At 44.4% G+C, this 17,157-nt stretch overlaps 1 long non-coding RNA gene across 1 annotated transcript; it reads left to right on the top strand.

Moving 5' to 3' along the window:
* The first annotated feature begins 2,964 nt into the window (after window positions 1-2,964).
* On the top strand, window positions 2,965-6,956 carry LOC115418570 (uncharacterized). The gene is made up of 3 exons (XR_003935324.1): window positions 2,965-3,135; window positions 6,263-6,360; window positions 6,460-6,956. It is a non-coding gene; the product is annotated as an uncharacterized LOC115418570 (long non-coding RNA).
* The last annotated feature ends 10,201 nt before the right edge of the window (window positions 6,957-17,157 follow it).

Genomic DNA, 17,157 nt, shown 5'->3' with positions numbered 1-17,157 from the left:
ACAGACTCTGTCAGACTGGTCCATGGGTCCAGTATGTGTTCAGGCAGACTGGAGGTCCGCTCTCCCCAGTCCAGGTCCTGGTCCTCAGTGTGTGAAGGACACTTGGACCTTCATGGTGCCCAGGTGGTCTGTAGGGAGCTGGGCTGTGGGGCTCCTGGGCTCCTCCAGGGGGCGCTCTCTGGAGCAGCGGAGGCTCCTGTGGTGCAGACATTCCAGTGTGAAGGCCATGAGTCTGCTCTGCTGGACTGTGGAAGCTCAGGGGCACAGACCTGCTCATCTGGAACAGCTGTGGACCTTACCTGCACAGGTGGGCGGAGCTTTGACTGACACCAGCTGATATCAGTTCACTCACTTTGAGCTCATTTATCTGTCACTTGTATTTGATCAGATCCTCATGATGTCAGACTGGTGGGAGGAGCCAGTCGCTGTAACGGTGAAATACAGATCAAACATCATGGAGAATGGAGAGACATGGGATATGAACGTCTGTCCTCTGGCTTCTGGACCCTGAAGGCAGCAGATGTCATATGTCGTCGACTGGACTGCGGATCTGCTGTTTCTGTGAGAGGATCTGATCCACTTGGTCCTCAGTGGTCCATCAGCCTCATCTGTCTTCTCACTACATCTGCACTGATGGACTGTGTGAGAACATATTCTGGGTTCTCTGACTCCCCCCTGTTCCTCACCTGTTCAGGTAAGTCTACTGATGATAGTCCTGATTCTGTCAGAGTTCTTCCATGAGTCCATTCAGGTGTGTTTTATCTGAGCTGGGTCAAACCAAACCCAGTCAGACCAGGTCCACACATTGGACGGTTGGACTGAAACATCAAACACATGCAGCTGAATTCAGTTTCAGTCCATGAACGTGGTCACATGACTCTGCTTTCCAACAGGCTGTTGAACAGCTCAGAAGGACTGAGTCCATTTATTTGAACTGGACTTTGTGTTGGTCCATGTGCTCTTTTTCCAGCTCTATGTGGGTCTGCTGGACTCTGAGGACACCATTCATTCAGTCATTTATTCATTTCATTTACTTTGTTCATGGTTGTGCGTTTCATCAGTAGACATTCGATAATCATCAGGTGAACAAACATGTACATATTCATGCTCAAAAAGGAGCACGATGAAGAAAATCTTCTATTTCTTGTCCCCTTCTGAATAAAGCCAGACAAACCAAACCAAATCCATCCAAAGATAATACAAAATGAATACAAAACCAAGTGCAAAACTACAGATCTAGGAAGTATCAAACAATCAAAACAAAGGTAAATATGTACCTGATGAAATGATGCAAACCCATCACTGACACTAAACCATGTCCTTAAATGCAGATGTTTGACATGAGCCACATGTTTCCAGTGGTCTGAGATGAACCAGTGCACAGGTCACTGATCAAACACACTGCATTATGGTGCATTCACTGACCACTGGGATTCTGTGTGTGAAGTGTCTTGCCCAAGGACACACTGGACAGACTAGGACAGATCGGTTTTCAAACTGCCCACCCTTGGGTTATTGGATGACCTGCTCTACCTCTGAGCCGTGGCCCCCCGCTCTTGTGTCTTTAAACATGTGTGTGTGTTGTTGTGTGTCCACAGACTCTGTCAGACTGGTCCATGGGTCCAGTCTGTGTTCAGGCAGACTGGAGGTCCGGTCCAACCAGTCCTGGTCCTCGGTATGTGAAGAGGATTTGGACCTTAATGATGCCCAGGTGGTCTGTAGGGAGCTGGGCTGTGGGGCTCCTGGGCTCCTCCAGGGGGCGCTCTATGGAGAGGGGGAGGCTCCAGTCTGGACCAGTGAGCTCCAGTGTGAAGGACATGAGTCTGCTGTCCTGGACTGTAGAAGGTCCAGTTCTGCTGGGAAGACCTGCTCACCTGGAACAGCTGCTGGACTCACCTGTTCAGGTACCAAGGGGGCGTGGCTTTCATACGACATTGTGTTTGTTTGACTCATGTCTTTGTGTCTCTGCTCAGACCCAGGTGGTGTCAGGTTGGTGGGACAGCCGAGCCGCTGTGCTGGTGCTTTAGAGATCCAACACCTGGGACAGTGGAGACCAGTAGACGACCCCTATAGAGACTGGGACCTGAAGTCTGGATCTGCTGTGTGTCAGTATCTGGACTGTGGATCAGCTGTTTCAGTCAAATATACACAGGATTCTGCAGACAGACCTGTGTGGTCAGTGTCAGTTCCTTGTGTAAAGCTGACATCTGGACTGAGGGACTGTGTTGAACTAAGTGGTTCCTACATGTCCTCATCTGGTGTGGACGTGGTGTGTTCAGGTACAAACGGGCACAAACTGTGTTTTAAAACTGTGTATAACTTGTATCTGTCCAACCCCAGTCATGTCCTCAGTGTCTCTACTCCGTTGGTCTTTCTGTTACTCCTCAGCTGAACCTCTTCCCTCGTGCTGAACAGTTTCGTGTTGTCCTCCATAAATAGTTTGTTTGTTTACACAGATCATAGGTCACCAGGGTATCTTCGCAATTTTGCCGCGATGTGCATTGTGGGAAGTGCAGCTCCACGCAGCTGCGTTATGGCCGCAGCGCAAACAAACACAGAAACGGCGTCATTGCCTCTTCCTACTGCGGCTGCGTGGAGCTGAACTTCCCACAATGCACGTCGCGGCAAAATTCCGAAGATGCCCTGGTGACCTAGCGGCTCTGTTTCCTCCATGTTTTCATTGGTCAGTGTTCATCCCATCCCAGACTCCTGTGGATCAGATCCATCTGTGTCTCTGAGGAGGATGGATTCTCTGACTGCTTGTTTGTGCTCATGTGTGCTGCTTGGTCCAATCATGTCTCTGTGTGTGGACAGATCTGCTGCCTCAGCCCAACATCTCCCTGTCTGACGGGGTCTTTGAGGTCTACCAGCAGGGGTTCCGGCTGCTCACGGGCTCCGACTTCACCATCACATGCTCCGTCCAACCACAGTACCCAGGAGGCTCCTTCCAGCTGATCTCTGACACCAAAGAGCCGCTGAACCTCACCCTGCCGGCTGTCAATCACTCCGCCCACTTCCTTTTGTCTGCCATAGGCCACGCCCACCAACGGGACTACACGTGTGTTTATCACGTAGATGTTTATAACCACAGCTTCTCATCGTCTCAGAGCCCCACCCTCTATCTCACTGTTGGAGGTAATGTCAGGACAAATGCACACAAAACACCCACAATACATCAGTAACAGTCACATGACCATGTTCCATAACGTTCCCAGTGAGCAGAGTGAACAGGTGTGAGCAGAACCACGTTGGTAGAACTGAGATCAGGTAAAGCCGGTCCAGTTGAACCTGTCAGAGACTGGGCTGAACCAACAAACACTCCTTTAATCTGAGCTCAGTTCAAAGCACAGTTGAGTTTAAACCCAGGTTTAAACCCAGTCCATCCGGTTAAATGTGAAGCCCAGTTAGTGTCCACAGTTCAAGTGTGTGGGGGGGGGGCTTATTTCAGGAAAATTTTCAGATTTAACTTTAGCCCAGATTTTCTAATGCTCCCAAGTCTTGGGAATACAAAAATGTGAAAACATTTCAAATCAAGCCCAAACCCCCCACCCCTTACCCCGAAAATCACTTCTTCAACCCTGAAAACGTGGGGTTTTTGGCAACTTTCAAACCTTCTTCACTTTTGATAAAGTACAATGTAGCAATCTGCTCATTCTGGGCCTTTAAATGTTTTTTTTCGTGTGACATGTCATGTCTTCAGAGTGCTTTGCACTACAAAAGGTGTAGAGTCAAGGTTTAATTATAGGTCAAAGGTCACCCAAATGGTCCAAAATGCATATTAGATGGAATGAAGCTGTTAATGTGGGTTCTTCCAAATGTTGGGCTCAGGTTCTCTTCTCAGAACACATCTACTGACCACAAACAACTTCCATTCAATAAGACACATTCAACACAACTATTTACTCATGTATTCTCCACAGTGACATGTCAAAAAGAACAAACGGTAGATTCACATGACGTTGACATTTACATGTATATGTCCTGTTGGTGCAGTGGATAGACCTGGTGCCTCACAGACAGAAGGTCCTGGGTTCCATTCCAACACCAGTCCGTGGGGGTGGGACTTTTAGTCCATGGGGGTGGGACCTTTCTGTGTGGAGTTTGCATGTTCTCCCCGTGTCTGCGTGGGTTCTCTCTGGGTACTCTGGCTCCTCCCACCATCCAAACACATGCACTGATAGGTCAGTGGGTTAATCTAAATCCCCCATAGGTGTGAATTTGACAGTGATTGTTTGTCTCTATATGTTCAGTCCTGTGATGAACTGGTCACATGTCCAGGGTGAACCCCGCCTTCACCCATAAGTCGCTGCGATGGGCTCCAAGAGACCGAGTGAGGATAAAGCGGGTTCAGAAAATTAATGAATGAATGAAGTGCTAGTGTTTCCCGCCACACTAATGGCGGCAAATTCAAATGGAATGTCCATGTTGCAATATTTAGTCTGTAATGTGTCTTTAAAGGGCCAAAGGCCTGGGGGGTCCCACCAGGAAACCAGAGGGAAGAGAACTGAGGACAGATTTGATAAAATGTCAGATTGTATGAATTTTTGAAAAAACTAGGCATTTTGGTGACCTTTAACCTCCAACATGACCTTGACATTAGACTTTTCATAGTACAAAGTACTCTTATGATACAATATGGAACTTACAAGACCATTAAATAGCCCATCATGAACATATTTATTGCACTGGACAAAAGAGTGGAGAAGCGGTGAAAGGTGAGATTTTCAGATTTCAAAAAGTAATATTTGGGGGGGGGGGGGGGGGTTGGATGAAAATTAAAAAAAAAAAAAAAAAAATTACACAGGAGTGCTTAGAACATCTTGTTGTATCAGAAAATCAGGGCTAATGTGGTATTTGATATTAAGCCCCCCCCAGTTCAAGGTGCATCTGTACATGTGTGTGTGTCATGGACAGTGGGTGGATGAACTCACATGTGCAGAGTTGAAGGGAGGAACAGGCCTCCAGTCCAGTCCTGTGGGGGCAGTGATTACCCATCATGCCTAGTGCCTCCAGTCCAGTCCTGTGGGGGCAGTGATTACCCATCATGCCTAGTGCCTCCAGTCCAGTCCTGTGGGGTCAGTATTCTAATGTGGGCTTGGTTCAGTGGATCAGGTCTAGGGTCCATTTACTGGTTCCATAGATGAGGTCACCACCATGACCTTTGACCCCTGGTAGGGTATAGGCCTCATCCAGGTGAACTCCACCTTTCTGTCAAAATTTGTTATTTTTTGCACTGAAACTGAGACAAAAATTTGAAGTTGTCATTATTTACAGGCCTAATGTAATATTATTTTCAAATCAAACCCAGTCGAAAATCTGTAGTCATTCTTTTTTGTCGGTTCTTCTGCTGTTATTATTTGGCTGTAGATCATATTGGTCTGTATGTGGAACCGCAACTAAAATGAGTTCCATAGCCTGGACTGTGGAATTTTTGCACTTTGCAAATTCATCCCAGGGGTCGGATTGAAACCTTTGGTGGGACACATTTGGCCCCTGGGACGCATGTTTGACCCCCCTGGTCCAACTGAAGAACTCTGGACTTTCCTGGATGTATGTGTGGGCTGTAGGTTCAGTTCATCTGTCTCTGTTTGCATCTGTACATGTGTATGAGACAGTCGGGCAAGACCGTCCACAAAGTCTAGGTCATCCATTTGTTACCAGAGTGTCCACTGGAGTCCATGTTGTCTTCCTTTGGTCGGTTCCTTCATGATCCAATCAACTGCCAGGATGAACAGAATGTGCTCCTCCTGTCTGTACGTGGACAGGTTGTGACCGTTGTCCTTTCTGTGCAGTTGGTTCCTGGTCCTTGGCCTTCACAACGTTGACTAGTTTCTCAGGTCTTCCGTAGTGTCTCATGAGTTTCCAGAGTGTTGGAGCGGTTTCTGTTATCAAATGCTTTTTGACAGTGGTTGAAGTTGACGAATACAGGCAGGTTCCACTCTACAGACTGTTCCACCATGATCCGCTGGGTGCTCTGTAATCAACACCTGACCTGTTCTTGTGGTGTGGACTAGAGTGTTCTGCCTCTGGAGTCCTTCCCTTTGCTCTGTTCTTCCTTCTTTTGGTCACTTGTCTAGGTGTCCTTCCTTCCTTCCTTCCTTCCTTCCTTCCTTCCTTCCTTCCTTCCTTCCTTCCTTCCTTCCTTCCTTCCGTCCGTCCGTCCGTCTGTCCTTCCTTCCTTCCTTCCTTCAGTATTTCTTCGTTGTCTTCAAACACATGTTCCATGGGTGTTGTTTTAAAGGTTGTTTCTCTTGTGTTTCAGACTCGGGGACACCTCTGACCGTCAGGGTGGTGCTCATCGTCCTGGCTCTGCTCATAATTGTTCTTTGCCTCTTCTTCTTCTTCTTCTTCTACTATAAGGTACGTTCACATCTGTCCTCAGTGGATCCATTGAACTTCAGACTGAGTCTCACACACAGGAGTCTGAACTGGACATGTCTGCTGCCATGTTTGTTCCAGGTCTATGTGAGGCGGAGCTAAAGGAAGGCGGAGTCAAACACAGTCACAGTTCAGGAAGAAACATCCCATTAATAGAGTTCCAGTTGTTCAAGAGGAGTTGTGTTATTGTTTAGAGTTATTGTTTAGTGTTGTTGTTTGTTGTGCTATTGTGTTGTTGTTGTGTGCGTAGTTGGGTTTCTTTCAGAGGACTCAACCTCCCACTGAAGATGAGGAGGAGGATGAACAGCAGAGGAGGAGGGTCACATGACCCAATAACAAACACACACACACACACACACACACACACACACCAGAGCAGTAGAGAAAACACAGTTACGACACTTAGACTCCTGTTGTAAAAAATGTCAGACTAAATACGGACGTCCTTCCTGGTTCTGGAGGCGGGGCCAATAATTCCAAACATTGACTGTACCACCGTCTGAACACGTTCATTTGTATTTGTGCTGATCTACCAACTCCAGCTCTAAGGTGATCAGATATGGTCATCTTTCCACTGGTCCAGTGTATTTCCTGTATCAGTGACATTTCTGTTGTAAATTCGGTTTTCTTTGGTCTGTGTTGGCGTTTGGATCCATTTCTATCTGATCCAACTGTTCTGTTGGGTTTTCAGCTGTAGTCCTATAGTTCCATAGTTGGACTGGTCCAGCTGTTCACATGGAACCACTAGAACTACAATGAGGGAGGTTCTAAGGGAAGGTGCCGTTAGTCCAGATGTGGTTCTGTGGGTTTGATTTCAGTTGTTCTGTTCAACCTGCTGGTGTTGGCTTCAGTTTGTCAGCTGAGGTCATGTGATCATTAGTGTCATTTACTGTAGGTCCAAATATGGGTCCACTTTTACACTGATTTGATTCTATTTGTCATTTATTTATGTTTCCTACACTGTAAAAAAAAAAAAAAAAAAAACAACATAAAAAAAACTGTAATATTCCGGCAGCAGGGGTGCCGAAAAAATACTGTTAAATAACAGAAAATAACCATCTCATAAAAATACAGTAATTTTCCATAATTAAAATACAGTTTTTTGCCTTAACTTTACATGAGATTTTGCTTTTTTTCTTTTACTTTTTAATGTTTAATAAAACTGTATTTGGAGTTTATCAGTGCTTATACATGTTATACATTCACAAAAATACATTGATTCGACATTTTTGTTGTCAAACCTCCCATAATTACACAAGATATCTATCAATTAACAAACAAGTCTTGCTAAACTTACAGTACAAATACTTCTTTTACAGTTAATTGTCAGTAATTTTGTGTTGTTTTTTTTTTATTATTATTATTATTTTTTACAGTATTAAACTTTAAATTAACAGTTTAATCTCATGCTTAGAAAAGAAATATTTGTGAAATTATGATACGTTTGCAAATGTATTTTAACTGTATTTTTCTGTGAAAAAAGAAAAAAAATTCTTTTAAAAATTGAAATTTTATGGTTATTCACAGTTACAGTTTTTTCGGTTTTTCATGTTATTTCACATTTGACATGTAAAATCACAGTCTATTTTTGTCATTTCATTGATATTTTCCTGTATCTTAAAAACACAGGAAAAATCTATAAAATAAACAGTGAAAATTCTGTTAAATTATAGATTTTTTTTTTCTACAGTGTAATGGTTTCATGTGATGTCTATCAGTAGTTTTATTTGTCCTGTGTTTGTTTGTTAAACCTACTGCTGTAGTTCTGAATTAGATGGATCAGCGTGTGTTAAATTTAAACCTGTTCACAGTAAAGTCAGTCCTTTCAGTGGTTTCAACCCTCTACTGAAAAACACAACTGACACTAACCTACATACAGTAGTGACACAATGGTTGGAAATAGACTAATGTGGTTTATTTGGATATGTGGGTCTGTCCATGAAACTGGGTTTATTTTAGTATCTGTCACTTTTCCATCTTTTTAGACCCAATAATAAAAGGTAAATGTAGACATATTTCCCCCCAGGATGGACCTAATGATGACCTCAGAGAAATGTAAAAAAAAAAAAAAAAAAAAAAAAAATTTACTCTTGCTCTGAGCCATCCCATAATTAATGAATTTATATTCAAATACTGGGCCCAAAAATAGGACCCATATATGGACATTAAATCTCCCTAGGTGTCAGTGCATTAGATGTGTAAACGTGTGTAAATGGTCTTCTATAGACTCTAAATAAAGACACTGTGTTAAATGTGTGGGTCCTAGTGGTTTTTCTAATCCACATGTGTGGGTTTTTCATTAATCTTGGTCTCTTTCCAGGTTTGGTGTGGAACCCATCGCGTCCACTGGTGTTACATACAGAACTTGAACATTTAAACACATAAAGCACAAATGATTTTGCAACAGCGGTTGTCAAACACTCTGCCTTGGATATTTACTGCGATTACCAAAATGCACCTGCGAGAGAATAAAAAAAATATTTAAAAAAAATAGTGTTTAATATTTGTGTCCTTTTTATCGTGTTGTATGTGGATTTTTGTATGAACACATCAAACAAAAATGTGTTTTATCTAATATAAATAGATAAATAGTTTCCTTTAATCTCAGTAAATATTAATTTTTTAAATAGACCCAAAGTTCTTCCAGACCTGCTCCATAACATTAGTCTTCATCAGTTTGAATGTTTAACCCTCTGTCCTGTTTTAGGACCAGTTTCATAAACACTCATTTATCTGCATTAACCCACTCACTGCTGTCTGTCCATAGAAGGACAGAACAGAGCCGTTTGTCTGGAACTACTGAAGCTTACATGAACCACAGGATCACCATCAAAGCTTCTCTCTCTCTCTCTCTCTCTGTCTGTCTCTCTGTCTCCCCTCTCTCTCTCTGTCTCTCTCTCTCCCTCTGTCTCTCTCTCTGTCTCTCTGTCTCTCTCTCTCTCTGTCTCTCTCTCTCTGTCTCTCTCTCTGTCTCTCTCTCTCCCTCTGTCTCTCTCTCTCTCTCTCTGTCTGTCTTTCTCTCTGTTTCTCTCTCTGTCTCCCTCTCTCTGTCTGTCTGTCACTCTCTCTCTGTCTCTCTCTCTCCCTCTGTCTGTCTGTCTGTCTCTCTCTGTCTCTCTCTCTCCCTCTGTCTCTCTCTCTGTGCGCATGCGTGAGTGTGGAGTGAGCTTGGTGAGTGAGTGAAAGTGGTTTCTATCCTTTTTTCTATTTTGTTTCTATATGTAATTTATATTTGTTGATTTGAGTTGTTAGTAGTTAGTAGTTGGGGGTTTCATTTGGGTGGTTTGGGGTTGGTGGTGGTGGGGCATTCGGGCACTATGCCCATTGTCAGTGGTCAGGTGGAGCTGGAGAAGCTCACACGACGACACACCGTCAAAGTTTGATCCCAGTCCGGCTGTTCGGTGGAAGAGGTGGGGTCTGCTGTAGGAGAAGTGGTGGGGTTTGATAGTATTAAATCTGCATCACGTATGAACGGAGCTGTGGTCCTGTTTTTGGATGAAGTGAGTAAAGTGGAACAGGTGGTGGAAACTGCTATTGTCCTCAGAGATGCGTTTACTCCAGTGTATCTGCTGGTGAATCCAGCTAAAAAGATAACTATTTCAAATGCACCGCCTTTTATTAAAAATGATGATTTATGTACAGCTCATGTCCAGGTATGGACAGATAGTGTCTCCAGTTAAAATGGTGTTGTTGGGATGCAAATCTCCTAAACTGAAACACTTGGTCTGTCACAGAAGACAAGTGTATATGATCCTGAAAGACGCAGAGAGTCATCTGAATTTAACTCTGAACTTTAAAATAGAAGGTTTCAACTACACTGTCTTCGCTACATCTGAGACCATTAAATGTTTTGGTTGTGGCAATTAGGGGCGTCTGATCCGAGCCTGTCCTGAGGCCAGAAAGGAAAACGCCGGTGATTCGGTGGCGGATCAGTCAGCAGAGAATGCTGGTGATTCAGTATCAGGTCAATCAGCGGAGGGTGCCGGTGTTTCGGGCTCGGGGTCAGCTACTGTTCGGTCCGTGGAGAGTGTTAAAAACTTACCTGATCTGAATGTTTTGAATAATGGAAAGGAAAACGTGCAGACAAAGCAGTCTGGTGTAAAGGATATGTTAAATGAAGGAAAAACAGAAAATATAGTGAACAGTAATGAAACTAACTCTTTAAATGAAGTGGAAATGGAAGATGTTTTTAATGAACGGTGTCTGGATCTGAACAAAACCAAACAAAAGAAATCTGTAGATGGAGGCCATGGGGGAGGTAAGGCTAAAAAAACTGTGCAGACCCCCTCTGATGAGGAAGAGGAGGAAGAGGAGGAGGCTGAGCTGATGGCTTCTCAGCAGGAAAGAATAATTTCTTATCCTGTAGAGAAATTTTTAATAGAGACTAAAGGTCAGAGGGCTGTGAAACCTGAACAGTTTTTCCCTGATTTAAATGGGTTCATCCACTCAGTGAATAGATTCAGAAAAGAGGAGACGTTCAGTGACCAGGAGGTTTTCAGGCTGAAGAAACTGGGGGCTAGAGCCAGAGCTGCACTGATTACAGAGGATGAGTAAACCCATACAGATGCATGTTTTATTTTCTGTCCTGGTGCTTGCTGCTTTTATTTTTGTCATGGTCAACATTAATATTGGGACCATCAATATAAATGGGGCACGCACTGATGTGAAGAGAGCTTCTCTGTTCAAACTGTGTGAGCTAAAGAAGCTGGATGTGTTGTTTGTTCAAGAGACTCATAGTGATGTTGAAAATGAGAGGGGCTGGAGGAGAGAGTGGGGGCGCCAGCCACAAAAGGTCCAACAGTGCTGGGGTGGGAATCCTTTTCTCTAGAACTTTCAGTCCTCAGTCTGTGGAGCTGCATCACATCATACATGGACATGTGATGATGGTTAAAGCCAGTCATGAACATGTGAAACTAGCCTTCCTCTGTGTGTACGCCCCTGTGTTAAATATGGACAGAATGAACTTTAAGTGTTTTATGTGATGTCATTGGAGGTGTTTCTGATTAATATTTAATTGTGGGGGGTGATTTGAACTGCACTGCTGCTGCAGCCCTGGACAGAAACCACCTGGAGCCTCATCCTGCTTCATCTGCTCGGCTAACTAGCCTTATGGAGAAACATGAGTTGAAGGATGTGTGGAGGAGTTTGAACGGTAGGACTAAACAGTCCACCTGGTCCACCTGGTCCACCTGGGCCCACTGCAGAGACAACACACTGTGTCTAGCCAGGTTGGACAGGTTTTATTGTTTTAAGCACCATTTGAGTAGTTTTAAAAACTGTTGAATTGTCCCAGTGGGTGTGTCCGATCATTCCTTGGTCCAATGCAGTGTTTTTATTCAGAATGTGAAAATCTCCAGTGCTTATTGGCATTGTAATCCAGCTCTTTTAGATGACTGTGAGGCTTTTAGTTTTTTATGGAGCTCACATAGACAGAGGAAGTCCACTTTTAAATCATTACAGAATTGGTGAAATTTTGGAAAGACTGTTATAAAGCAGTTTTGTCAACAGTTTACTCGCAATGTCACTAAACACATGACTAGATGCCTTCAGGGTCTGGAGACTGAGGTACAGCACTTACTGAGCTGTACAGGAGATCCAGGTCAGATTGAAGTCCTTAAAAGTACAAAGGCTGCTATAGCCAACCTGTTGGGCATCACAGCACAGGGAGCACTGGTGCGCTCACGTTTTATGGATGCCTCCATGATGGATGCCCCTTCCAAGTTTTTTTTTCAGCCTGGAAGAAAAAATGGACAGAGGAAGGTTCTCCACTGCCTCCGCTCCGACGATGGCTGTGTACTGACTGAAGCAGCTGAGATGAGGAGGTATGCTACATGCTTTTATGAAAACCTTTTTAAAAGTGACTTTGTAGACGATCCAGAGCTGGAAGAAGCTTTCCTGTCAGGCTTGGCTCAGGTGAAGGAATCCTCAGACTCTCTGTTATCAGCTGATCTGACGGTGGAGGAGCTTCATGTGGCCCTCATGAGCCTGGCTAATGGTAAGACTCCAGGTATTGATGGGATACCAGTGGATTTTTATAAGACTTTTTGGTCTGTGATTGGACAGGACATGCTGGAGGTGTTCCAGGACAGTTTAAAAAACACACTGTTGCCTCAGAGCTGTAGGTGGGCTGTGATCACCCTGAAGGTCTCACCCAAAGAAAGGAGACCTACAGGATTTAAAGAACTGGAGACCGGTCTCTCTGCTCTGTGGAGACTATAAGGTCCTGTCAAAAGCTCTGGCCTTGAGATTAAGAGAAGTGATGGCAGACATAGTTCACGTTGACCAGTCATACTGTGTGCCCGGCAGGTTAATGAGTGATAAAATCACTCTAATTAGGCATGCTTTGGACGTCTCTGGCTCTTTGGGCATAGGTCTGATTTCCATAGATCAGGAAAAGGCATTTGACCGGGTTGAACATCAGTATCTGTGGAAAACACTTTCTGCATTTGGGTTCAGCCAGAGTTTTATCGCCAAGATCCAGGTTTTGTACCGTGATGTTGTGAGTATACTGAAGATTAATGGTGGTCTAGCTGCGCCTTTCCATGTCTAAATGGGGGTACGACAGGGGTGCTCACTGTCAGGCATGTTGTATTCTCTGGCCATTGAACCACTACTGCACAGACTCAGAAAGGATCTGACAGGAGTGTGTTTCCCTGGGTGTCCTGCAGCGGTCAAACTGTCGGCCTATGCAGATGATGTTATGGTGGTTTTAAACACACAGACAGACATTGATATTTTAGAGAAAAGTGCACAGTCTTTTAATAAACTGTTTTCAGCCAGGGTCAACTGGAGCAAGAGTGAGACGTTGTGACCAGAAAAGACTCTTTAAATGAACTCATTTTACCAGGAGGACTGAGCTGGAAGACGGGGGGGCTGAAGTATCTGGGGGTGTTTTTAGGTGATGACTCGTTTTTAAAGAAAAACTGGGACGGAGTTTTAGAGTCCATTGAGGGCAGACTAAAGAGGTGGAGGTGGCTGGTGCCAAACATGTCTTTCAGAGGTAGGACTGTTATTAATAATCTGGTGTCCTCCTGTCTGTGGCACAGACTGTTGTAGACCCCCCCTCTAATCTGTTGTCAAAGGTCCTGGCTGTCCTAGTGGATTTCTTCTGGGATAAACTCCACTGGCTTCCACAGGCGGTGCTGTTTCTCCCTAAGGTGGAGGGAGGACAAGGACTGGTCCATCTGTCCAGCATGGGTGCTGCTTTCAGGTTGCAGTTTATCCAGAGGCTGCTGTATGGTCCAAAGGACCTGGTGTGGAGACCACTGGCTCGGCTGATCCTGCAGGGCGTCGGTGGAATGGGATTACAGGAATCTGTGTTTTTAATGGATTTTAAGACTGTCAAGTTTTTGTTCTTGCGTCTGTTTTATCGTGGACTTTTCAGTGTGTGGAAACTGGTCTGTAAGCAGAGGGTTCAACATAACTCTCTGTTCTGGCTGCTGAAGGAACCACTGGGTCATGGGGGTCTTCTGAGCGCCCCCTGTTGGGCAGGAACAGCAGTCACAGAGGCCTTCAGTACAGCAGGGGTTTGTACTCTGGGAGCAGTGCTGGAGTTCACCGGACCTGATCTACAGGATGCAGCAGGTCCGACGGCTGGTCTGGGGTGGAGATCAGAGAGGATGGTGTTCAGACTGCTGAAGCACTGGAGGAGCTGTTTAACGGCACAGGAACGTCAGCTGATGAACAAATACAGCCAAGGTTTGATAACTCTCTGTCCTACTGATCCATTTCCATCTGTGTTCATCTGCCCCTGTTCAGAGGAGCAGTGGAAAGTCAACCTGAAGGAGGCTGAGGGCAAAGCGCTGGCTGTTCTGATGGTCAAGTGTCTGAACAAGAAGAAGCTGCAACATCGAACTCAACTGCTGTGGAGAGTTCATCTGGACCTGAGGGAGGAGGAGCGGCCCGAATGGAGGAGTATTTACAAACCTCCACTCTTTAAGAGGGTGGCCGATCTGCAGTGGAGAGTCCTGCATGAGATTGTGGCCGTTAATGCCTTCATTTCTATACTGAACCCAGATGTGTGGAAACACCTGTCCTTTCTGTGAGGCAGTAGAGACAATTGTTCACTGTTTTGCAGAGTGTCCTCGTCTTCTTCTTTTCCAGTTGTTGGGGTGTTTGTTCAGGAGGGCAGGAGAGGTTTTCTCCCTTAAGACCTTCATCTGTGGTTTAAATACAGAAAGACTCAGAAAAATAAATGTCAGTTAATGAACTTATTCTGGGTCAATCAAAGATGGCCATCTATGTGAGCAGAAAGAAGAAAGTGGAAGACAATATGGAGTGTGATCTGGTGTAATTATTAAGAAAGATGATCAAAGCCAGGATCCTAATTGACTTTAACTATTACAGGAAGGATCTGGAGACTTCAGTTTAACATGGACTTATGGGGACGTACTGTGCTCCGTTCAGGACAATCAAATTATTTTCTCAGAACAGCTGGTCTGATCTAAGCTGATCTGTTTTTAGGTGTTTTCTGTATTTGTGAGACTGCAATAATGAAATGATATTTTGCACAGAAATAATAAAGTCTAAATCTGTAAAAATCTAAATCTGTCTGTTTCTCTCTCCCTCTCTCTCCCTCTGTCTCTCTCTGTATCCCTCTCTGTCTCTCTGTCTGTCTGTCTGTTTGTCTCTCTCTCTCTCTCTCTCTCTTCTCCTCTCTCTCTCTCTCTCTCTCTCTCTCTCTCTCTCTCTCTCTCTCTCGTTCCAAACTCTCGCGGTGTCTCGCGGCCCTTCAGCCTCCTGCTGGGCTGTGCCTGCTCCAAACTCTCGCGGTATCTCGCGGCCCTTCAGCCTCCTGCTGGGCTGTGCCTGCTCCAAACTCTCGCGGTATCTCGCGGCCCTTCAGCCTCCTGCTGGGCTGCTCCTGCTCCTCCACTCACAGACATGCCGAGTCCCGTCAGATCCTGGCTGGGTTTGACTCTCGAGTTTCTAGAAGAACACGGACTCCTGACAGTGAGCATGTGTCAGACCGGTTCTGTGTTCGGTAAGTGAACAGCAGCAGCAGCAGCATTCGGACCCAGACCCCTGTCGGCGGAACCAGCCGGGTTGACAGTCACCGTGTGGGAATGGCAGCTCAGCGGCCGTTAAAAGGCATCCTGAAGAACAAGAACACCGGGATAAACGTCCAGTCTCTGACCGAGGACATACAAGGAGACAATCCCGAACAAGCACCGGGTCTCTCGGAAGAGGACCAGCAGTAAGTTCGGCTCCTAGCTTTCCTAACATGGGCAGTACAGGGGACATGTTAGCTAGCCAAACACAGGTTAGCCTGTGTAGCAGCCTAAGCTAACACAAACCCTAAAGTCACCTCTTGGGTAGTTAGGTTGGGTTAGCTTAGCTAGCTAATATGGGGTGCTATTTGAATGGAAACTTTCTGGATCTTTCTTGTGACCGTCGTGTCATCGTGATTGTAACTTTAAAATGTGTCAAAAAGCTAACGATGACCAGGCTTTTCTGCCCAGATGTGTCTCGGGTTAGCTTCAGGTTCTGGTTTCGACTGACAGTTTCAATGTCCAGATGGTGATGGACAGGCGTCCACATGGGTTAGGGCTGGAACCTCTGTTCAAACTGTACTGGGGATGTCTTTGTAATCATTACCATTATTTATAATCGAATAACAGGTCAGTGAAGGTGGGCAACACCCAGATGAAAAAACAACCAACACATATATGACCATCTGACCACAGCTCAAAGGTAGAACACTGGACTATAGGTGAAATACTGACGAATAAAAGGAGTTCAACCGTATCACATCTGAGTCACTAATAAACACTAATCCAGGTCCTAAATACTGGTTGGTTGTAGTTTCACAGATACAGTCTGGGGTTCAGAGGTTAAAATTCTGAGAATCAATGATAGAATGGGGTTTAAGTCCAAAGGAATATTAGTGTCAGATCTACTTCAAACACTGTCTGCACATGACAGTACATGGACTGTACAGGTTCTATCAGTGGAACATTTATAATCTATTGAAAAAATGGACACAAACCAACATAAGTGGAAGAACACACCATCATATAGATTAAAACAGGAGCTAAACAGTACTTTGATCATTAGTTTAACAATTCATCTGATTAAAATATGTCAGATTTAACACATTTAATGTCTGAAGCAGATATTTCAAAGGAATTGTATTTGATGAACAATGGAACAAAAACATTTGGTGACAAGTTAACATAACTCTTCAATAAAGGTCAGAGAAAAATGCTCAGGGAAGATAATGACTTTACTGAATCACACAGCATCCTCTGTTGTGTGTTGATTTTAAGGGTTTTCTCCCAGTTTTCATGTTCTGGTGTAAATGCAGTTGGGTGATTCCTTACATTAATAACACCACATCTTTAGCAGGAACATTTTGAACATACACTACTGTATATGAGTACATTTGGTGTCATTTCTGATATCATCGTTAAAATTGGCCAACATAGTAAGGCTGACTGAAAAGTATCTGAACCATTTAAAAGCACTCTCATCTATTTTCCTGAAGGAGAATCAGAATCCAGGCCATTTACAGGCAGATGTTCAGAGTCAATAAGGAAGCATGAGATTTAGTTGGACTGAAGTTATTACTGTTGTCTGTCTTGTTTTTTTTATTTTTAATGGTAGCTGTAGTAGGTCAGGATGGTTGTAATATGTTATCATATGAAAATAGTCTGGTTTACTACTGACATTATAGCCTTTGTTACTAGGGCTGTGTATTGGCAAGAATCTGGTGATCAATACAGATCACAATATGATATATATATATATATATATATATATGATACTGTTAACAGGCAT

Source organism: Sphaeramia orbicularis, chromosome 4 (assembly GCF_902148855.1).
Source record: "Sphaeramia orbicularis chromosome 4, fSphaOr1.1, whole genome shotgun sequence".
In the NCBI taxonomy this organism is placed as follows: Eukaryota; Metazoa; Chordata; class Actinopteri; order Kurtiformes; family Apogonidae; genus Sphaeramia; species Sphaeramia orbicularis.
This window is presented reverse-complemented; position numbering and strand designations above follow the sequence as displayed.